The sequence below is a fragment of the Argiope bruennichi genome, chromosome 11 (genome assembly GCF_947563725.1).
Source record: "Argiope bruennichi chromosome 11, qqArgBrue1.1, whole genome shotgun sequence".
NCBI classification, from domain to species: domain Eukaryota; kingdom Metazoa; phylum Arthropoda; class Arachnida; order Araneae; family Araneidae; genus Argiope; species Argiope bruennichi.
In genome coordinates this window covers 49,958,587-49,984,246 of record NC_079161.1, presented here as the reverse complement: position 1 = coordinate 49,984,246, position 25,660 = coordinate 49,958,587, and the positions used below count along the sequence as shown (strand labels likewise).

At 27.2% G+C, this 25,660-nt stretch overlaps 1 long non-coding RNA gene across 1 annotated transcript in view; it reads left to right on the top strand.

The window, feature by feature from the left end:
* Positions 1-24,819, top strand: part of LOC129956470 (uncharacterized) — a 57,251-nt gene extending 32,432 nt beyond the window's left edge. The window contains exons 2-3 of the long non-coding RNA XR_008782697.1: positions 20,593-20,663; positions 24,701-24,819. This is a non-coding gene — a long non-coding RNA (uncharacterized LOC129956470). The remainder of the gene's footprint in view (positions 1-20,592; positions 20,664-24,700) is intronic.
* The last annotated feature ends 841 nt before the right edge of the window (positions 24,820-25,660 follow it).

Here is a 25,660-nt window from a genome sequence, read left to right as displayed (position 1 = left end):
TTCAAGAAAATTCTTATATAACAATAAAACACTAATCTAAACACAAAATCTCTTTTTTTTTTTGTTGACATAAGTATTGAATTATCGCATGCATTTTTTTCTTCAGTATAAGCCGCCTTTGGCGACGAACCGGTTAGCCAATCTTAATGCTCGTAAAATTTTAATAATTATTTTATGTAACTTCTATTTTAATAGCTTCTTCATCAAAATATTTCTTTAAAGATTCCAATTTTAATAATCATATAATTCATTTATAATATTATAAAGGCCTTCAGCTATACCGTAATATGTACCTCTTTAATTTTCTGTTAACTCCCGTAGAATTTATGCTTTAAATTAAAGTGGAAATGGTTAAATTGCAATTAATATTAGGACAATTTTTCAATGAAGCGAAACAATTTTTTTAATATGTGTATTGAAAACAGAGTCGCTGAGTATTTAAATCTTATGGGCACTAAAGAATATATTTCTTAATTTATGTAATATCTCAAGAAGTTTTCTACAAACTTTTCTCAGATTCATCATGAACAAATCCATTATTAACAATTTTTAGTTTTAAATGCATCAAACTTTTAGAAAATAAAGAGTCGTGTGTAATAATCGGTCGGAAACATTTTAAGCCTTCAAAACCAAGTCCAACACAATGCGCATGCTTGAATTTTCAACGCCAATTAGGGTAACGCAAATGCGTGAATTTTCTACGCCAGTTGGGGTAACGCTACGAAGGTTGGAACTTTTTAATTTCCTTATGTTTTATTTTAATTCTAAAGTACTTCAGAAGGAATCTGAAAGATCGATTAATGAACCATGTTTAATTTTAAACGCATCAAACACTAAGAAATTAAACATAATCATTTGAAATAATCGGCCGAAAATATGTTAAGCCTATCCTCGTTAGAGTGGGGAAAAAAAACCTGAAACTTGACTCATTTGGCGGTGGGGAAATGAAAAGATTTTTTTGGCGGTCAAATTAGTTTTTAATAAATAATTAAAATTATAATTAAAAATTCAAGAAAAGGAACCCCAGCTGCACATTCCCAACCACCAAGGCATGCATGTGCCAAATTTGGTAGCTGCAGGTCGAACGATCTGGCCTGTAGAGCGTCAACACGCACACAACTAGTTAATATTTGATGCAAAGATAAAAAAAATATGATTTTTTTTTTTTTTTTTTTTTTTTTTTTTGCTGATTCAAAATCAACATAATAAAGATATGCTTATATTTAAAAATGTAATTGATGATTTTTTTTTCTATTTAGTTTCTGTGATAAAGCTTGTGTATATTTCGATCTTCACAGTAAAAATTAAAAAAAAAAAAAAAAAAAAAAAAAAAAAAAACTGGGTTTAGTTTTATTTTTTAGTTTCTGTTTATTTTTTAATCAGAGGAGTTTCCATCTTCAAAAAAGAAGCACTGTTTCCAACCTTTATCCAACTGTTTTCAACAACATCTCCAAACATTTTAAAATGGTTAGGCATAAGTTAATATATTTCACTTTATATCGTGTTTTCATTTAAATATTATTCTATAGTAATAAGGTTTTATTCAGACTGGAATTAAAATTGCTAACATGTTTCTATTTTCTCTCATTGTAAAGAATAATCAATTTAAAATACATTATTTTTGTAAAGTTACATTAAGTTTCCATGAATATAAATTTACAAAAATGATAAACATAAATTTGAAACTAATGTGTTTAAATATATTTGAGAAGAAGAGAATAAGAAGCACAATTTTTACTTAATTAGAAAACAAATGATTAGTTTTTTTTATAACAGAAAGTCTGAGTGAGCGAAATCAATTTTTCATATATAATTTACTGTTAATCTTTTTTTTCTCTAATACTCCGTTACTTATTAACAAAAACAAATTTATAAGTCTAGAGAGCAGTTATAATTACATTTTGATGTCCACTTTAGCTTATTCTGTTAATATATAATGAATTATATAGAGACAGTATTAAATAATTCATTGCAAAACTAATTTTGAATTTACATTTTTTTATTATGCATTAATTTAATTTTCGTTTAGAAATCGTTTGCTGGCTACAATAAATGATTTTATGTACAATCGTAGAATAAAAAAGATTTTAAATGAATACAACTATTAATGGACATTCCATTTTTCATTTTTCATATGACAAAAATATTTATTAAAGATGTTTTTAAATTAGTCCAATGTCTGTAAATATGCTTTAATACTTTATACCAAATTTTGTTTAATTTTCTTCATTATTGATTTTTTTTCATACATATTAACCATATATCTTATTGATAAAACGTTTTAAGGCTTTTGCGATAGTGTAATGTATGAATTTATTTTATACTAGCCGCCTTTGGCGACCAGCCGGTTCGCCAATTTTAATGCTCGTTAAAATTTTAATAATTAAATATTTTATGTAATTCCTACTTTAATAGCTTCTTCATCAAATATTTTAAAGCTTCAAATTTTGATAGTCATGTAATTCACTCATAATAATATAAAGTCCTTCAGTTATAACATAATATGTATCTCTCTCATTTTCTGTTAGTTCCGGTAGAATTTATGCTTAAAATTAAAATGGAAATGACTAAACTGCAATTAATATCATAACATTTTTTACTGAAACAAAGTATTTTTTAATAATATGATTAATGATAATAGAGTCACTGAGCGTTTAAACTTTATGGGCACTAAAGAATATCTTTCTTAAGTTATGTAATATCTCAAGAATTTGTCAACAACATTTTCTCAGATTCATCATGAACAGATCGATTCATTAACAATGTTTAATTTTAAATGCATCAAACTTTAAGAAAATAAAATGAATAGTTTAAAATAATCGATCGAAAACATGTTTAAAAAACTACTTAAAAAACGATGTACTTAAAACTATAAGCATATACAAAAAAATATATAACTGACATAAATACAATTTAATTACAAAAGCATGCAACTAACCTAAAAATAATTTAAATATTTGAAAACAGGTTAAAAAAATCTACTTAAAAAACGATGTACTTAAAACTATAAGCATATACAAAAAATATATAACTAACATAAATACAATTTACTTAAAAAAGCATGCAACTAACCTAAAAATAATTTAAATCATCCGTTGGTTGCCATGTCAACAGTCAGAAAACAATGCGCATGCGTGAATTTTGTTCGCCCGTTACGTTAACGCAAGTGCGTGAATTTTTCTACGCCAGTTGGAGTAACGCTATGCAGATTATACATTTTTAATTTCCTTTATTCTGTGTTATTTTAATTCAAAAGTACTTCAGAATGAATGTGAAACATGGATTAATTAACAATGTTTAATTTTAAATGCATAAAACATTAAGAAAATAAACAGAATCGTTTGAAATAATCCGCCGAAAAATGTTAACCCTAGCCTCAATTCTGTTGGGAGAAAAAATAACTGAAAGTTGGCGGTGGGGAAAATGGAAGATATTTTTGGCGGGGAAGTTAGTTTTTAACTAATAATTAAAATTCTAATTAAAATTTCAAAAAATGGGACCCCAGGTGCACATTCCCGACCTCTACGGTATACATGTACCAAATTTGATAGCTGTATGTCAAATGACCTGACCTGTAGAGCGCCAACACACACACACACACACACACACACACACACACACACACACACACACACACACACACACACACACACACACACATTGAGCTTTATTATAAGTATAGATATTCAGCTGTAAATCGAAATCTTTTGAATTCTAGTTTATTCACTCATATATTACAGAAGTCATTGATAAAAGCTTTATCGGCTTTTCAATGATCTCTAATTTGAATTTCCTTATAACAGATTGGATTGTAATAAAAGCAAATTTTTTAAAGATAAAAATGTACACATTGTACAAAGCGAGAAAAATTAATGGAAACGGTTTATCTTTTCTTGTGAACTGAATAATTTTCACATCTGTGAAAATCATTAAATTCATCGAGCAGAAACTAAATATTGGATTAAAGAATTTATAGCGTATGAATAGGAAAAATCAAACGATTATTCGTTTCATTGCCAACAGCGTTTCCGGAATGGTAAATATTTGGTAGAAAGCGTCTTTCATTTCCTTTAGATACGTATTGTAAAGGTATTTTGATTAGTCATTTGCTCTGTGATTCAAATGACTCCATCATTTGCTTTTATGTTCATTGATTCTGATAAATAGGCAAAACATTCGGTGAGAAAGATAAATTTTCCATTGCCTGAAGAATTCCATAGCTAATAACTCAGCCATTATTATATTTCAAATTGACTTATAAAAGAAGGAATTTCAAATATTCTGATTTTATTTAATAATGTTTTTGAATATTTATTTATAGAAACAGGAAAAAGATCTGAATTATTTAAATTAATCTCTTAACAATTTCATCATATAGTTTGTAAAAAGGGAAAAATGTTAATGTATTAATTTGACTTTATATAAATAGTGTTCAGTTTATATCCAGTGTTTAGTTTAACGATCATAGTTAACTTTAAAATCCATTATTTGATTTATGCAATTATTAATGTTTTGAAACAGGTTTTAATATTTACATAACGATAATTTTTAAATCTTTTTAAATTAGATTAAGTGATTTATTAAAAATAATTATCACCTTATATTTTACATATTGTTATTTAAGATCTTTTATTGTACTAGCAAAACGTGATCTAAAAAATACATTTTTATGTTCCTACAAATAAGCAGAATATGATGAATAAACGTTTAAAATACTAAACAAATGATTTTTCAAATGGATTTAAATGTATAAATAATTTCATAAATTACTTAAGCTTATCTATTCCATGTGTTAAAAGCCATATTGATTTTTAACGTATTGAAATATTTGTATTCTTTATTAATTTATGTTAATTTGCAAATTTATTTCTAAAAAAATGTGTTATCAAACACAAATGAATAGTTTATATTTTAAACTAGTTTATTTCAATATGTAGGGCATATATTTTCACTATAAGAATAAAGAATTTATTCCTATCTTTTCCTCCTAATTCAAATTTTTTTATTTCGCCAAGGCAAAATATAAGAGCTTAAAATGTAAATTTAATTTCAACAAAATAGAATATAACCTGAACTATAAAAAAATACAGGAGGTAAATCATGCACCTATCAATGCACTCGGAGAGTAACGATTCAATTTAAATTTACTTTCTAAACGTAGCAAGAGACTTTTATATCAGATAGATATTTGACCATTAGTTATAGGAAAATCTAATGAATACGCCATGTCAGAGAAAAGTTTAATTCAACTTTGACTTTATCCTTATCCTTAAAAAAAAATGAATAAAGCTATCTTTTAAGTTCTTGTTATTATTTTTCCGCTTTAAACCTAAAGTTTATCTTGCAAATTTGTTTGGAGTATGTTGAGCTTTTGGAGATATTTTGTCTTCTTACTTTTCACCAAACAGAGCAGAAAATCAGAAAGGCAGAATGTTTTTAACTTCTAAAGAGTAAGCTGCAACATTTATAAAATTTAGGCTTTGTCCATACAAATTATTCTGAAAAAACAATCCACATGCGTTTACCAGATGCATAATCTTATTCGGTGAAACGAAGTACATTTTAATAAGAACTGTAAAAGGTAGCAAACCTGTATGAGGTTAGTTAACTGATTTTGGATTGTCAAATGCAAAAAAAAAAAAAAAAAAAAAAAAAAAAATTACTTTTGCTACATCTATACTGCTAATCTATTTTGCTATATCTATACTGTTTGATTTTTTTTATACATATTTGCATCTAATATTGTTATATCTATATTGAATGCTGGGTCAATGACTTCCCATCTTTTTAACAGAGCTGGCAACAATTTGGAAACAAATTTCGTGACTTTGGGTACAAAAATCGTAGATTACCACATTTACTCAAATTTTGGCGATACTTCCATTAGGAATTGAATACCATTGTTTTCCCTAGAACTTAAATTGGTAATACTTTCATTCCTGCTCCATAATGTCATACATTATAATTTTTATTATTATATAAAAACTATGTTCATCCCATTTTGATTCCTCCTAATAATTAGAAGAATATATGACATTTTATAATTAAGTAAATTCAAAAAAATATTTGAAATGAGGAAACAAAGCAAACGTATTCAGTTTCAAAAATATTTGAAATGAAGAAACAAAGCAAACGTATTCAGTTTCAAAAAATATTTCAAATAAAGAAACAAAGCAAACGTATTCAGTTTCAAAAAATATTGGAAATGAAGAATCAAAGCAAACGTATTCAGTTTCAAAAAATATTTGAAATGAAGAATCAAAGCAAACGTATTCAGTTTCAAAAAATATTTGAAATGAAGAAACAAAGCAAACGTATTCAGTTTCAAAAAATATTTGAAATGAAGAAACAAAAGAAACGTATTCAGTTTCAAAAAATACTTGAAATGAAGAAACAAAGCAAACGTATTCAGTTTCAAAAAATACTTGAAATGAAGAAACAAAGCAAACGTATTCAGTTTCAAAAAATACTTGAAATGAAGAAACAAAGCAAACGTATTCAGTTTCAAAAAAATATTTGAAATGAAGAAACAAAGCAAACGTATTCAGTTTCAAAAATATTTGAAATGAAGAAACAAAGCAAACGTATTCAATTTCAAAAATATTTGAAATGAAGAAACAAAAATATGTATAGCTGCAAAAATATTTGAATTAAAAAAAACCAAAATATGTATAACTTCAAAAATATTTGAATTCAAAAAACAAAAATATGTATAGCTTCAAAAATATTTGAATTCAAAAAACAAAAATATGTATAGCTTCAAAAATATTTGAATTCAAAAAACAAAAATATGTATAGCTTCAAAAATATTTGAATTCAAAAAACAAAAATATGTATAGCTTCAAAAATATTTGAATTCAAAAAACGAAAATATGTATAGCTTCAAAAATATTTGAATTCAAAAAACGAAAATATGTATAGCTTCTAAAATATTTGAATTCAATAAACGAAAATATGTATAGATTCAAAAATATTTGAATTCAATAAACGAAAATATGTATAGCGTCAAAAATATTTGAATTCTATAAACGAAAATATGTATAGCTTCAAAAATATTTGAATTCAATAAACGAAAATATGTATAGCTTTAAAAATATTTGAATTCAATAAACGAAAATATGTATAGCTTCAAAAATATTTGAATTCAATAAACGAAAATATGTATAGATTCAAAAATATTTGAATTCAATAAACGAAAATATGTATAGCTTCAAAAATATTTGAATTCAATAAACGAAAATATGTATAGCTTCAAAAATATTTGAATTCAATAAACGAAAATATGTATAGCTTCAAAAATATTTGAATTCAATAAACGAAAATATGTTTAGCTTCAAAAACATTTGAAATGAAGAAACAAAACAAATATATATGTATATATAGCTTCAAGGAGATTTTATTTATGAAAAAGATAAATACGCAGCTATCTATCCAAGATTATTATCATTTACTATAAAATGTACTAGACGTCAAAACACAAATTGCAATCTTGTTTTCCTTTCCAAGTCTTTCCTTTAACCTTGACACATAAGATTGATACTATAACACACCCTTTACTTTTTCCAGAAATCCAGTAAGAAGAATCAAACGCGTTAAGAGCCGCCAATCTAAAGAAATAAAAAAATAAAAAGTAAGCAACTGGTAGCCAGATGATGTAGTTTGTTTCGAAAATACTCTTTTTGACACTTATTTGAAACCTTATAGCGTCAAATCTGCCATTTTGAAAATATTTCTATTATTTAGAATCAAAAAAACTAATTTAGACAGCTGAAATTTTTTATTTTTGAAATCTTAAATAATAAATGATGTTTTCGCAATATAATAGTGTTTTTTTTCATCGTACGAATCTAGTTCAATCCTATCACATGTCTCTGACGGAATTTTAAATTGCGTTTAAAATGCGAGAAATAAAGTGTATTTCGATGAAAGATGAAATTGTAAATGAAAAGAATTCTAAGCTATTTGTCGATATTTCTTTTAATTTCTGAAAAAGCAGTGCATGGGACTCTGGTAGAAAAAGTATATGTAATATATAGAATAATTTTATGAAATTTTCGTTGTAAATTTCATGATATGAATAGTTTTGAATTTATGTGGTGGTGGTTATACATTAAAAAATTATATATAAAAAAATTAATGCCACAAAAAAAATATTCTGAAAATATTTTTGCCTGTTTTTGAAGCTTATTTTACTTTGTATTGAGCTGTTTAAAAGAAAATTACTTAACTCTGTTTTAAATAAGGTCTATGAGATTCAGAAACTTATAATAATATATGTAATTCATTGAGAAGTTCGTTGATTCTAATCACAAGTAAATATTTTTTTTTTTCATCATTTCTGTACAACAATATTTTAAAATTGTAGAACTATTAGGATTTAATTTAAATTTTAAAATATATACTAATTGAACATTCTTTCTTTATTTCAATATAATTTGTTTTTTAAATTTGTTTTATTAATAGCATCTTAGAACGATATAAGATTTTTTAAATGTACAACCAGATGCGTTTTTCTAGAAGTTTAGGACTGTGTTATTCTTTAATGAGGGAAAACAGAAAAAGAATAAGCTTCGTAATATTAATGTAAAATATTTTCTTTTAATATTGAATTTAAGGAGTACCTAAAAATATTATCTAATTTAAATCATGGAATAGACTATGTGTTTTTGACCATTTTCTATGTGAAATCAATAACTCTAAACCGAGTAGAGAGTTTTATCAATTAAAATGAAGGTGTAGTCTATGGCATAATATATTGGATCCAATCATTCAAAGCCAATGTTTCTCGTAATATTACTTAGACAAGCGTAACTCGCCATAATGTCGAAATATACGAGGAAATCAATTAAGATATGCACTGGCATGGCATTTTAAGTCGACTATCTACATCTATACTTATAATAAAGCTCAATGTGTGTGTGTGTGTGTGTGTGTGTGTGTGTGTGTGTGTGTGTGTGTGTGTGTGTGTGTGTGTGTGTGTGTTGGCGCTCTACAGGTCAGGTCATTTGACATACAGCTATCAAATTTGGTACATGTATACCTTAGAGGTCGGGAATGTGCACCTGGGGTCCCTTTTTTTGAAATTTTAATTAGAATTTTAATTATTAGTTAAAAACTAACTTTCCCGCCAAAAAAAACTTCCATTTTCCCCACCGCCAACTTTTCCGCCAAAAAAATCTTCCATTTTCCCCACCGCAGACTTTCGGTTATTTTTTTCTCCCAACAGAATTGAGGCTAGGGTTAACATTTTTCGGCGGATTATTTCAAACGATTCTGTTTATTTTCTTAATGTTTTATGCATTTAAAATTAAACATTGTTAATTAATCCATGTTTCACATTCATTCTGAAGTACTTTTGAATTAAAATAACACAGAATAAAGGAAATTAAAAATGTATAATCTGCATAGCGTTACCCCAACTGGCGTAGAAAAATTCACGTACTTGCGTTAACGTAACTGGCGAAGAAAATTCACGCATGCGCATTGTTTTCTGACTGTTGGCATGGCAACCAACGGATGATTTAAATTATTTTTAGATTAGTTGCATGCTTTTTTAAGTAAATTGTATTTATGTTAGTTATATATTTTTTGTATATGCTTATAGTTTTAAGTACATCGTTTTTTAAGTATTTTTTTAAACCTGTTTTCGACCGATTATTTTAAACGATTCATTTTATTTTTTTTAGTGTTTGATGCATTTAAAATTAAACATTGTTAATGAATCGATCTGTTCATGATGAATCTGAGAAATTTTTGTTGACAAATTCTTGAGATATTACATAAATTAAGAAAGATGTTCTTTAGTGCCCATAAAGTGTAAACGCTCAGTGACTCTATTATCAGTAATCATAGTATTAAAAAAATGCTTTGTTTCAGTAAAACATATTATTATATTAATTGCAGATTAATCATTTACACTTTAATTTAAAGCATAATTTCTACGAGGGGTAACAGAAAATTAGAGAGATACATATCAGGCTATGACTGAAGGCCCTTATAATATTATGAGTGAATTATATGACTATCAAAATTTGAAGTTTTAAAATATTTTGCCGAAGAATCTATTAAAGTTGGAATTGCGTAAAATATTTAATGGTACGACCGGAGTTTAACCTCCTGCTTGGAGCAATTTTTAAAAATCGCCAACAACGACCTTGCGAAATGTTCAAAAGCAAAGGCGCAGATGTTCAATTATAATGCATAATAAAGATTGCCAGCTTTGGAGCGTTATCGCAACTTGGCGAAGAAGGGGGTTAAACTCCGGTTCAAATTATTTAATTATTAAAATTTAAACGAACATTAAGATTGGCGAACCGTCTGGTCGCCAAAGGCGGCTAGTAGCATATAAAACATGCACTTCTGTTATATGCATAATAAATACGTATCCAGAAACATTAAATCAGAAATTAAAAATGATAGTGAAGTCCTAATAGTAATTATAGGGATGTAAAAATAGTATAAGTAGGCAAATTCAATAAAATATTTGAAGATATATATAGTATAGCGAAGTGTCATGAACGTTTTTTTTTTTTTTTTTTTTTTTTTTATGATTGCATTCTAATCCGCCAACAGTCCATTAGGCTTAAGACACTCGGTAATAAACAGAAATTGCTTAAAATAGTAATATATCCATTATTGTATTAAGACAGTTATATTTGTCACTTTTAGGAAATAGCAATGTGTTTATTATACATGTAAAGACGTTTCTTTATTTTTTATATATATTTATTGAGTGCCATAGCAACCGGAGCGGAAATGGTCTATATATTTACCGTCCGCTAGTCTAAATGAACAACATTATAAAAAATTACTGTATTTATGCTACTCTTTAAATCGAAGTATCATGAAGGGGCTAAGTTGTAATTATTTCGTTGTGTAGAATCTTTCCTTCCTGAGCTGTTGATGAAGACTGGGGACAGATTATTATATGTTCTAATTCGGAAGTAGATTAATTATACTTGTTATACTATTTAGTATACTCTTTTAAATACAATTTTGTTGCAAAACAATAATTATTCATAGAATTTGCTAATGCATAGAAAAAATGATAGATGCTTAGCTAAAATAGATTTCCAAATCACTCAGACTGCGCACAGAAATTAAGGAAATATAAGGATTTGTCGCACATAAGAATTTTCTTATAATTACTGTTTGGATATATTTCGCATAAAAGCAGTATTGCTTTTAATAACACTTGGTGTAATATATTTAGTCTTTTTCGTAAATCAAGGATTCCTAAAAAAAATAAAAAAAAGGAAGTAAGATATTTCCATTTTGTAAAAGTTACCTCTAGTAGAAAGGCAACGATTCTGGTGAAAGATTGGTTTAAGTTCTGTTTAGATGTGAGATTACTTGCTAAAGCTTTTCTACAATAACAAGGCGAAAGCTCTGTTTAACATAATAAGATATCAACAGAAACTCTAACAGCAAGCACACTCCCTATCAGAGGACTAAAATTAGCCCTAGCTATATTAACCCTTTAAGAGGTACAAACAATGCATTTTTTGCAACGTTCAAATGATATTAATTGGTATTAAAATTATTGATATAATCATATATTGCCTATGTTCGATGATAAAAATGGATTTTTCTGATAAATATACATAAGAGTACCACTAAATAAAAAAAAACCCTTAAAAATGAAATTTTAGGATTAAATTCTCATCATTATAAATAAATTCATTGGAAATAAATGAAGAACCTATAGTATGTAAGTATGTCTCAAGGATGATAATAGCTTATTTCATAATATATTATTAAGACAAAATTTTCATTTATATTCTCACTAAAGTACCAAATAATTAGACTAATTAAATTAGTTTTGAACAGAAAGTAGAAGGTATGAGAAGAATCCTCATAATTTTTTTATTCTTTTTAAAAATCCAAAAAATGTTTTTAATCTCCATACATTTTCAAGAATTATTAATATTTGCTCTTCTTTTGATTGAATTATCAAATTATAAGCCCTATTTTCTAAGATTAAATATATTTAATGATACTTCTTAAATAATTACAACGATGTCCTTATATTTTGCTTTATTCTATCATCTGCAAGAAACAGTAAGGAAAGAAACGTCAGAATGAGTAACTGTCACATATAATCTTTTTTATTTACCGAAGCCTTACTACTCAATCTGCCCAGAAGGGCTTTAGCCGCATGTTAACCGGATCGTACATTATGCATCTCAGTTTCTTCCGTTTATGGATTGTATATCCAGGTCATTGATTATCGACTTCTTTTGTATGCTATCCGGAAAATTTAGTTATTTTTCGCGTTTACTGAATGATACCAAACAGTCAAGCACCGATAACTTTGTTTTGTTGTGCGCATAATACGCTTATGAAAGAAGGTTGACGAACAAAGATATCGTATTAAAAGCAGGTTTCAATAATGAAGCCTTTATTTAGCTGCTGAAAATAGTAGTCTTTTGTGTGAGGAAACTTAATTAACTTCCTGAAAAGTTGATACCTTAATAAAACAAGTGGTGTTAATAGAAAGTAGTTTCTCAATAGGAAGATAAGAATATGAAATAGGGTTAATTAAAATCAATGTAATAATTATTATTAGAAGATTCATAATTGAAGAAAGAATACCTCCTTAATATCGCGGTAATTTATATTTACTTAATTTATACATACTTTTGTATTGTTAGTTGAGTTTTATCTGCTATTATTAAATACCAACCTTTCCAATATTAGCTAGTTAGAATTATTAGCTTTTAAGAGTAATAACTGTGATTTATAATCAGTCTGAATCTTCAATGTTTAAACTTTTAAAATTATAACAAAAGATTTTTTTAAAACATTGACTCATCTTTGTCGGGAAATTTGCATTTATAAATACCACATTATATTGACATTACAGAATTTTATATTCTGGGTATAATATATGCATAAGAAAGTTTGTGGTGGATCAGCTGGTCGTCAAAGACAGCTACTTTTGAATAAAGCCATTAAGAATATCCTGGCTAAATTGGAGCCTTCAGCAGTCTTAGGTTTCAAGTTGCTAATATAGTTGTATTAATTATTTATTTATGAAAGGTAAAAATGTATACAAAACAATGTGCGTACAATAATTGACTGCTAGATTGCATTTTAAGTACGAAGAAGTATAAAATTGAAAGACAAAGAAATTTATTTAACTTTAGAGTGTGAAAATAATCTTGGTTACTTCCCAAAATATAAACTTCTTTCATCCTAAGCTTTTACCACCTCTTGAGGATGCTCTCAATGGTTGGATAAAATATTAATATCTGGAAACCAAACTTCTCTTAATAGTTTTTTTTTTTTTGTAAAATTTTATTTTTTCGAAGAAAATATTTAGATAAGAATCACATACTGATTGCATATAAATATTTTCCAATCTTGCCTACACATAAACTGGTCATTTAACTCAAAAAGAATCATGGATATACTTAATTTAACATGTTATTGGAGTTGGTTAACACAATAATTGCATGGTTTTTATTGGACATGAGCTGAAAGTATAGGTATTCGAATGATGTGATATAGCGCCATTTCACAAAAGTTTCGTGTAACAGAAAATTACCATCCTTTGGCAACAATGAAAGTACCCAAAAAAATCTACGAGATGGTGCTATATGATATTGTCAACATGAAAGCAGACTGGAAAAGGCTTTAATAGTTAATTATAAAATAATGCTTTTTTTGTGTGTAAAATTGCCTTTTTTCAGGATCGACCCCTATATAAACAAAGTTAAAAAGCAAACCCTTATCGAAATAGTTAGAGCCGTTTCCGGGATAAATGATAAAATTTATATATATGCAAGAATTGCTCTTCTAAAGTTAAAATTTAGTTATTATTAAATGTTATTCAACTTTCCATAACTTAATATAACTACAATTTCACGTGGCATTATGTAATCAACTTATCAAACATAAGATCTGCTTGTTTTTATTGTACTTTGTTTACACTTTTTTGTCAAGCTTTTACTTTATTTGACCGAACATTAAGGCAACATATCTAATGTAGAATATTTAAACGATATATTTTGAAGTCCATTTTCCATGAAATGACAGTATTTTTTAATCTTTTTAATCTGAATATTTAAAATCCTCACTCGGTGATTTCTTTTCTTTTATTTTAAACACGTGCTTAAATATTTATACATTTGTTGGATTAATATCACTGAAATAATTAAAGTATTTTATTGTCAGCTTTCATTTCAGTATCATCATTTAAATTAGCAAACTGGCAATGATAAATTTCTTTTTCAATCAACTTAAAAATAAAAATATGATTAAGTTTTCATTGGAAAAGATGAATGGAATGGCTCTGTTAATTAATTTTGGAATTATATTTATAACTGGAAATTTTAAGCAATGATGGCTGACATAATAATTAAGTTTGACGAAGATAAATGAAATTTCGTTGCATTTAACAAATAAAAAAAAAAACTTATCACCAAACGCAGCCTCCTCTAAATTTAATAACTTTTAAAATCTATTATACTTTTCTCATTAAAGTTGTGAGATGACATATCAAATGTTGAAAAAGAATGATAGCTTATTTCATTTAAAAAAATTAATTAAATAGAGTTACAGCCTTAATTAAAATATCGTCTCCTAAATAATTTTTCTCATTATATATATTTCTTTAACTTATAGAAAAAGAATAAATTTCTTACATTTTGTCAAGAAAATAAGCATTAGATTTATAAATTATATTGATATACGTACATGGTGGTTATAATTAAAGTTCCACTTTGAAATGGTCATAAATGGGAAGCTGCTGGACCAAATAGTATCAGACTTAGTAATATTTGAAAGAATGACATGGGAATTTCTTTTCTGTCAAAAGCAAGTTCAAAAACTCACCACCAGGGATGAAATGGAGCCGCATCAATATTGTTAAGCAAAATATGCTATGAAGACATCTGTTTAAAATGTGTTTAATCAATTCTGAAGCACGTTTTTACAAAGCATGTTACAAAAACACTTTTTATGGTGATAATCTAGACAATTTGGCGGAACTGAAAAAAGCTATGCACCAATATGTGCTTAACCTCCCTCCTGATATGCTAAGAGCTACTGTTGAGAATGCAGTAATGCGATTTAACTTGCTTTCAGAAAATGGTGGACGCCACATTGAACATGCTTTGTAACACGTTTTAGAAACGATTAAATACATTTTAAACAGATATCTACACGTCTTATTTTGTTTAACAATATTACATACAGGGTCATTTCCCCCCTGGTGGAAACTTTTTGAATTTTTTTTTGGCGAAAAAGAAATTCCCATGACCTCCTTTAAACTATTACCAAGTTTGATAACATTTGGTCCAGTAGTTTTTCTTTGATGACCATTTTAAAATGGAACTTTAATTATAACCACTCTGTAGACTCAATTTTTCAAGCATGAACTGGATGAATGTAAAGGATTGTATCTGTTTAATTATTAACTTATGCCTTCCGTATCATAGAGGAGTGTGGGTAAACAGGAACGTTGTCGGAATTGTCGAAATTTCAGTTCTAGTAAAAAAAATTTTTTTGATTTCTTGAGATAAGTAAATATCCAGACTAATATAATATATAATATGGATAGAAGGTAGCATTTTTATTTCGTAATAGCCTATAAAATTTTTGATGAGATGCAATATTCTTCTAGTTCATGACTACAAATCGTTACGTTAAAAAATTGATTAAAAATACTTCAAAATTAATATATTATGTAAGTATAGTTAAAATAATTGTAGTGAATTTACTTTCATTTTAAGACACTTAAAAGATAATTCTTAAAAATTTGAATGGCATGCAATTTCAAAATTTTAAATAAATACATCACATTTTTCACTGCAAATAGATTTTTAAAAAAATATAATACATAAATAGACTTTTAAAATAACACATTACATTTAAAAACATACTATAATAACATTTAAAAATTGACTATAAACAGACTTTTAAAATAACGCATAGATTTAGCAAATGCAAAATATTGTAAATAATATGGAGTAAAATTTAACATAATAACAATAAAATTATTTTTTTCAGTGCGAAACAAATTTAGATTAAATTAAAGTGATATAGACAAGTTTATGAGAAAAAGTGGAAAATCTGTGTTTATATCAAAGAAGATCCGGGTAACTACATTTTTAAAATTCAAGGCACAGCATACTGTTTTCCAAATTCATATACATTATACATTTTGGAAATCAAAGGAATATCCCCTGTTTTATGAAATTCAACTTGAGACATTCTTTTTGATTTTTAGCAGGTAAAAATTATCCAATGTGGCATCATGAATTATTCGCTGGATCTGTGGATAATGTGAACTCTAAATCTGTATTACAAGGTTAAATGTCTTCTATTGGTTCATAAGAAAGGTGAATGAACAAGATATCGAATCGTGTAAATCATTTTTATTCTGTGCAAATATAAATTAAATTATATTTAAATTGATATAAACACGTTTTGTGAAAAGAGGAAAAAATTACGTGAGCACATATTAGAGGTGATGCGGATCACTACATTTTTAAAAATCATTTCATCAGCCTATGTTTTCAAAAAATACACAAATTATGCATTTCTGTAATCAGAGGCATATTCCCTATTTCATGAGATTAAACTTATATTAATTTTTCTCCATTATCAAACCTGAAGCACGGATTATTCGCTGGAAATATCGGCAATGTGAAAATAAAATCTTTATTGCAAGATTAAATATCATTATTAGAATGATAATAAAGCTGAGTGAACATGATATCGAATCTTATTAATCATCTTTATTCTAATTGCTTAAATAAATAAGAGAAGTCATATAACACAAATCTTCTTATATTGCTTCAAAAATTACTATTTGATAGTTTATTATTTACTCTGTTTTTAAGTTCTAAATTCATTTGTTATTTCGACAATGCATCTATTGCGTCAACTCCCTATATGTACTGTAGTGAACTCTGGAGTCCAACGTCAATGTCCATGAAAAATTCAGGAAAACAGTTTTCGCTTCTGTTCTCGGCCAGGAAAAGAAAAAAGACTTGTAGCAAAGATGCGATATTGTTTCTTTGTGCAGTTAGTTTCACAGTAAGGAAAAGAGATTTACAGACTTAACTTTATTTTTTCCTAATTTTGATATCAGATGAGACCACTTCAAATCTAAATTTAATCCATTTATTGAATTTTACAAATCAAACCTGAAATATTAAATTACTTTCATCTAGAACATACAAGTCCAAATATTTCAGAATTCTATTTTATTCAGGATGTAAGTGGAAAATTCCTTTCCGAATTTTAAGCTATGTAAACAGATCAAATCAAATACATATTTTCTTTTAACAAAAAATGAATTCGCTATTTTTCTTCTCTATCACCATATTTGAAACTACTTTGAAAAAAATGTTGTTTCTCTTCTTCGAATCCCAATATCCATATACATGTCTATTGACTGCCATTGAAGATATTCAAATTTAGAAAGGAAATGATAACACGATCCTATTAGAAAAAATGATTTTGATCCATTATTGTCAGAATGGACTGCAATTCTAAGGAAACAGTGATGCTCTCTGAATAGTTCGATTTTTGCTATTTATATTTGATTTTCTAAAAACTAAAAAACATGTTACTTCATAAAAACCTTTTAATATAACAAAACAGACTGCAGGTAATAAGAAATTTACTCTGAAGAACAAAATAAATCCCATAAATTTTATAAAGACATATATCATTTTAAGAAATGGAAACTATTAAGCAAAAGAGTTTTGTAGGAAAATAAGAAAATATAATTTTATTTTTTGAGAAATTTTGTTTTTTCAAGTAAATGTGTACATGAGAGTGGTATTATGTTTTATTTTGATCCAAACTAAAGCTGATCTTGAAATTCTCAATTAATATTGTGATTGTAAAATGAATTAAAACGAGGTAATGGTATGTAAAATTTAACATCCGATATCTGAAAATAAAAAGGATGCAGTGTAGTAGGTGTAAGACAAAACATACCATAAATATTAAATAACAAATAACGACTTTTTATTCAACATTAAAGCACAGACAGTAAATACAGTCGAAGCATAGACAAGAACATAATTTCCTCTAAATAGCAGCATACTAGCAGAAAAGTGCACTAAACGACCGTTATAACAAAAAGCTTTCAAAGAGAATTCTCCAGGAGAGAGATTTGATTTAACTATTCACGCCTCTCGAACATCTGCTACTCGCCTTTGACTACTTGTTGAAGCTGAGATACGACTCCTGATTCACTATTGATTCGATAGTTAACTAAACACTGACTGACTACACATATTGATTTTCGGCCTTCTATCTCTTTTGCGAAAGAATAAAGAAGATTCTAGAAGGATTGTCATAACTGTTAACGGATCTATTAGCAAGACTTTTTTTCTTTTGAGAATATTCGTGACTTTAAAATCAAAAAATTCGCGACAAAGTTGCAAAATATTCGCCAAGGCCGCAAATCATTGATTCAGTATTCATTCTGCTTTCGTTAGAACTAGGGATTGCAATACCGGTATACCGGGATACCGAATACCGGTATTTTGATCTATTTGTACACTTTTGTAATACCGGTTATTCACAAGTTTAAATACCGGTTTTTCGGTATTTACTAGAAATTTTTAAAATTGTCTCCACTATACGTTCAGGTATCGCAAACATAGCAAAATAGTATACGTTTTTGTTTTATGTCTAACTATCGGGAGAAATTAATTATCTAATTAATGGCTTAAGTCTAAATTAGCGAAACATGGATTATCCCTGAAAGAAAATATTGTATCCATACCGACTGATGGAGCAACAATTATGTAAAAAGTTGAAAGTTGATTGGTGCAAATCAGCAGTTGTGCTATGCACATGGAATTCAATTAGGAGTAATAGATGTATTATACCAAACAATTAAAGAACAGAAGAATCCAAATTCTGTGAATATAGAAATTTCGGATTCCAACTTTGAAAAGAATAAGAGTGAGAGTGATATTGACAATGAAGACAATGACGATGTAATTGTTGAAGAAGATATTGCTAATGAGGATGAAATATTAGCCTATCAAGAATTGCTTCCTACAAATTATAAAGTTCGAAAAATTTTTAAGATATATAAACGGTACCCTATAAAATGGATATATTCATAAAATATATACTAACTGAAAATAAAACTGAATATATCTTAATATTAGATTCTAAAACACGTTGGAACAATTTACTCCTAATGATGGAATGATTTTTGAAACTGAGAAATATAATCCAAAAAGCCATAATCGACTTAAACCTGTAAATTAATTTTTCAGATAGTGAATTCGACTTAATATCCAGAACTATATCAGCTCTTCTTCCAATAAAACTGACTATTGAGGCATTATGTCGGAGAGATTCTAATTTATTAACAGTTAATGCAACAATAAATTTCATGTTGAAGTCACCGAAAGAACAGCATACATCACCATCTGAAGAATTATATATTACATTGAAAAATCGCAGAGAAGAAAGGCATACCGAAATAGAAAATGTCTTATGGTATTTACATAACTATAATGATTTTAAAAATGAAAAGGAAGAAAAGAAAATAACCAATTTAAATCTGATTAAGTTTACAGTAAATTTTCTTAAAATTTTTTACCCACAAACCTATCCACATTCAGAAGATTTCGGTTCAATTATCGAAGATTATGATGTCACTACTGTCGCTAGTGAAAAAGGAATTGTCTTTTGAACAAAAATTACAATTAGCGATAAATAAAAAAAAATTCAACGAACCAAAATACAATACAGAAATCAGCTATATACACAACCATCCGACGAGAAATCGATTTGTTTGAAGATGAGGGATTTAGAGGTAAATACTTGGAAAAAGTATATCGCGCATTGCTAACAGTACCACCAACTAACGTAGATGCCGAAAAAGCGTTTTCAACAGCTGGTTTTTTACACAATTTACTTTTTTTTTACAATAATTTTTACACAATTACTTTTCAGGCTTAATGACAGTACAATTGATGATTATGTTTTTAAGATCACATTTCAAAAATTTGTAATAGTACCTCAGACTGAATAGTGATATTTACACTTTTTTTGTGATTTAAATGAATAAGATGTTTCTTTACTTTTTTGTGATTATATACTGTTATAATTTATAAGTTACAAAGTATTTTTGTGATATTTACACTCTCTAACAAAACTGGCAAATAAAACAAAGAAACACCTGTGTTTTCTTACTTTTTCTAAAATTTGTAATACCGGTATTAAAACCGGTATCCCGGTATTAAGATTTTAAAAATACCGAATACCGGTATTGAAATTTTGGTCCGGTATTGCAATCCCTAGTTAGAACTGTATGTAAAAATGTCTTCTTTACTATAAAATTAACTGCACAGGAAAGGAGCATTACAAATTTATAACAATATATGTATCAGATGTACTAAAACGAAATAGCATTTTTTTTAACATTCATTTCGTAGAAACTATACTACTCTAAAGTGTAATGAAAAACGATATTTAGAATATTATTGGAATCAAATTTGTTTGAATCAGTATTGTCGAATTCTCAGTGAATTTTGAGCTTGTCAGTATATACTGACTTACATGGTTTCAAATTATTATAAGCAATTTTCATATTTCTTTTAGATACTGTAATGAAAGAATTTGATCGCTGATATACCATTGCTATTTAGTTTCGAAATAAACACTTCTTACAGGTAATTTTATTTATTTATTTTTTAAAAAAATATTATCATTTTAGATGTTAATTTCTTCATTTATAATAACTAAACTCAACTCTCAACTAACTTATCAAAATTTAATTTTTCAATCAAATATTCCCTATGGAGGATATCGAGCTAAATTCATGTGTGATATCCATGATATTTATATTTCATCCATAATATTTATATTTCATCCATGATATTTATATTTCATCCATGATATTTATATTTTATCCATGATATTTATATTTTATCCAAGATATTTATATTTCATCCATGATATTTATATTTCATCCATAATATTTTGCATCCATGATATTTATATTTTATCCATAATATTTTTCATCCATGATATTTATATTTCATCCATGATATTTTTATTTCACCCATGCTATTTATATTTCATCCATGATATTTATATTTCATCCATGATATTTATATTTCATCCATGATATTTATATTTCATCCATAATATTTTGCATCCATGATATTTATATTTCATCCATGATATTTATATTTCATCCATGATATTTATATTTTATACATAATATTTTTCATCCATGATATTTATATTTCATCCATCATATTTATATTTTATCCATAATATTTTTCATCCATGATATTTATATTTCATCCATCATATTTATATTTTATCCATAATATTTTTCATCCATGATATTTATATTTCATCCATGATATTTATATTTTATCCATAATATTTTTCATCCATGATATTTATATTTCACCCATGATATTTTTATTTCACCCATGATATTTATATTTCATCCATGATATTTATATTTCATCCATGATATTTATATTTCATCCATGATATTTATATTTCATCCATGATATTTATATTTCATCCCTGATATTTATATTTCATCCATAGTATTTTTCATCCATGATATTTATATTTCATCCATGATATTTATATTTCATCCATGATATTTATATTTCATCCATGATATTTATATTTCATCCATGATATTTATATTTCATCCATGATATTTTATATTTCATCCATGATATTTATATTTCATCCATGATATTTATATTTCATCCATAGTATTTTTCATCCATGATATTTATATTTCATCCATGATATTTATATTTCATCCATGATATTTATATTTCATCCATGATATTTATATTTCATCCATGATATTTATATTTCATCCATGATATTTTATATTTCATCCATGATATTTTATATTTCATCCATGATATTTATATTTCATCCATGATATTTATATTTCATCTATGATATTTATATTTTATCCATAATATTTTTCATCCATGATATTTTTATTTCACCCATGATATTTTTCAAAACTAAAAGAAATCTTTGCTTATACAAATTAAAAACTTTCTTCAATGATAATGATTCAATTAGAAATTCTTTTGCTCAAATAATGTATTACAAAAGAACTGCTTGTATTATTTATTATAAATCGAAGCTTCTGAAATGGACTTTTTGAAAATGTTATGAAAGCTGTTGAAAGAGGTTGTATTTAAGCAACCAATTTAAAGATCGTTGTAATTTATTTTGCAAACTAACATTAGACAATTTTCACGCTGTTTACATTAAATTAATATGCTTACCAATTTTTGGGATTATTATAGAAAAGAAAAATAATTTAAATCGAAATTATTTTATATTGACCACTTAATATCGTCGTTAATGAACTGCTATCAGATAAAATATTTATTCTTAAAATGATTTTTAAAACTAAAATATTTAGCCTCAAGATACACTAACTGCACCGAGTTCGCCAATTTTTAATTCATATGAAAATCAATTGGACCTAGATCTCCACCAATGTACAATTTCTTTCGCTCACTATCCATTCTCTGTGGAGAACACATTAGCAATGTTCCCAATCAGAATTAGTAAATAAAATATCTAATCCGCTAATTTCTATCATTAGGAAAGTCATCATGTGTACCTTGCACCTTGGCTTCTATATTTGAGATATATTACAAACTAAAACTTAAACAGAACCCAGGACCTCAACAACTGCATACGTGATTTCGGCAATTTGATAGTATGCCAATTCGTATGCTCTATCATTATTTTGAAATTGTAAATTAAGAGTCATTTCTTTTATTTTATGATATATTTAATAAGAAATAGTTCATGTTGTATTAATCAGTCACCAATATTATCATTCAAAATAAAATTAATTCAGCCATAACAATGAATTGTATTGTGTTGGATATTATCTCAATAAAAATGCAATTACAATAAGCAAAAGTAACGATCTCTTTAATAATTATCTTTATTATTATTTAAAATCATGACTGCATTGTCAAAGAGCAATCTGATTGGTTAACTATATTATCTTGGAGATATCAAGTTAGTGACGAAAATTGACGAAATCGGTCCAGTTGATTAGGTTCAAGGCTCCTTCAACATTTTGTTTGAAGTAATTATAAAAATAAAGAGAAAGGGAATGGTGTGGAATGTTTAAAAGCCGTAAATTTTCTTTTAAATTAAAATGACCAAAATAGGTTTAGGGATTTGGCTGGCGAATTTCGTTCCAGGATATTCTTATAGAGAAAATATTGTGAAATAATGTTTTTATTTTCTATTTCATTCAAAAATAGAAAGTAGAGGAAGACCAGCGTCAATTATTGGCATAATTAGATGCCATTTATTTTTCCAAATTAGCGATATCGGACAGGTAGTTACAGCTGGGTGACTGATTCATTGGTTTTTACTTATCATTTTAAATACTATATACATTGTGCTTACTCACTTTTTTATTTTAATAAAAAAACAAAAAAGATTACTAAATCGTCTCTACGTGATTGTAATTAGGCAACTTCTTAGGCCTATTCGAAATCGCAAATTCCCGTTATTCCTTTTTAACGAAACCAAGGCCCAGGCAGGAAAATAAATGCGGAAACCTTTGAAAAGATAGTCTCAGAATAAAGTCAATCGTTTCTAGAAGTCCAATCCGTTTGCTGTTCGAAAACCCTTGGTACACAAAAGAATTCTAACAAAAATAATACACTGAAGGAGGTCTATCGTCTTCCCATTTAATCAGAACGAATTTACCAGGAGAGCCTATTGAATTGGTAGCAGGTGTTTTCCTGACATTATTTCTAACAATGATAAGTTCTTCTGATTCCTCTGGATGATTCCCTTCATTGTTATCATTTCTAACTTAGTTGAGGGTTACCACAGAAGAAATCTTTATTGGTCTACTGGCGACTTTTGGCGATCATTTGTTCTGATAAGAAAATTGGTCATGCTTAATGTCAAATATAACACCTAGGCAAAACTTGATGGTGGTTTCCTCTAAAATGTATTTTTTAGCATCAAATTATGATCAGTATAAAACCTTTTTTTATTTTAATTACTTTAATTTTTATTCATCTAATTGATCATTAATATTATTATACTAGGATTAAGTCCCGTGATAACATACCATTAAAGGTATAATCATGCATACAATATGTTTCCTAATTACACATTGTCTTTCGTGGTACTTTTTTAATTTCAAATTCATATTCTTTAAGCAAATATCACAGATAAAGAGACGGAATCTTTCTTTCTTGGTTTTAAAATGCAAGAAAATCCGGCAATTGAATATTAGATAAAACAGAGTATAAATTGTTTGAATCCCTCTGTAATAATGTAAACATTAAAAAATATATATGGATTTGAAAAAAAAAAACATTTGATAGTTACATTTTCGCGACTAAATAGGGAATTTGTTGAATTTATAATATTTTTTTTTTGTATAAATACTTTTGAAAAAACACATCAGAATCTGATTTTATTTTTATTTCGTTAAAATTTTAAATAAAATTTTGCTTTGAGGTGCATATTCTTACTCTCCAAAATATATATGTGCAAATGTTGATAACTATAATTCAGACTGCCTTAAGTGCAGAACGTCAAATCATACGCATAATCCGTTGTATTTGGTAGATATTTAATAATGAAAAGCCGTATGGTGTACGCATAATCTACAAAACTTCACAAGGGCATTTTTTTAAACTGAGCAAAACTGTTCCAGGGAATTACCAGAAAGCAACACGGACGTGGAACCCTCAGAGTTTCTTTTATTCGGACTTATAAAGAAGCTATTCGGAAGTCAAAGATTTAAATTTGAAGATGACTTCAACAGGCCATGTGGCTGGCTTTTCAAATTGATCTATAGCTGGAATAAATGGTCAACAAAAATAGTGTTCATGTTGAAAAATAGTGTTTATGAACATTTTCCTTTCCTTTTTTATTGGGTCATTTATAGATTTTTTTTTATTGTTGTGTTCAAAATTACGTGAGTTACTTATTGATACCCTCTTTTATTTTTTTAACTGTTACCAGATAAGTTACCAGGCTACTTTAAAGTCCCTACAACTCTTCAGAATCAGCATTACACCTGTGAGAACATATTTAACTCCCGTCTTTAGATTTAATTAGTGCAAAAAACAAAAAACAGATCATTTATGAAATGTGGTTTACACATGGAACCCTATTGTTTCAAAGCCGAGGAAAAACCATCAGAGTAATTGAGAAAAAAATTCGGATTCCTATATTTGAAACATGTATTGCTCTTTAACAAATTGCGTGCGGGTCACGAGATTTCTCGTTTTTAGTAGGTCGAACGTCGTGGACGGGTCACGAGATATCTCGTTTTCATATTTTTTTTAGCTAAATCGATGCATAACCAACCCGAGGTAAATACTTAACAAATTAAGCTATCGGTCTATGTTTAAAGGGTAGTTTCGATCACAATTTACAATTTTTTTAATTATTTAATTTTAAAACCCATTTATTTGGGTTTCCAAATTTGTGTTTGTTTTAATTTTACGATAAGTAGATACCGCAATATATGATTATTTATAAACCACTGTAGCTGAAAATGAAGCAGGAAGTACCAAACGGAACTTGAGTGTATTTGATGATGTTTAAAAACGTTCTTCTCTGAACTATAATTTATTTTATAATATGTTCTGTCAGCAGGCCACGCTTA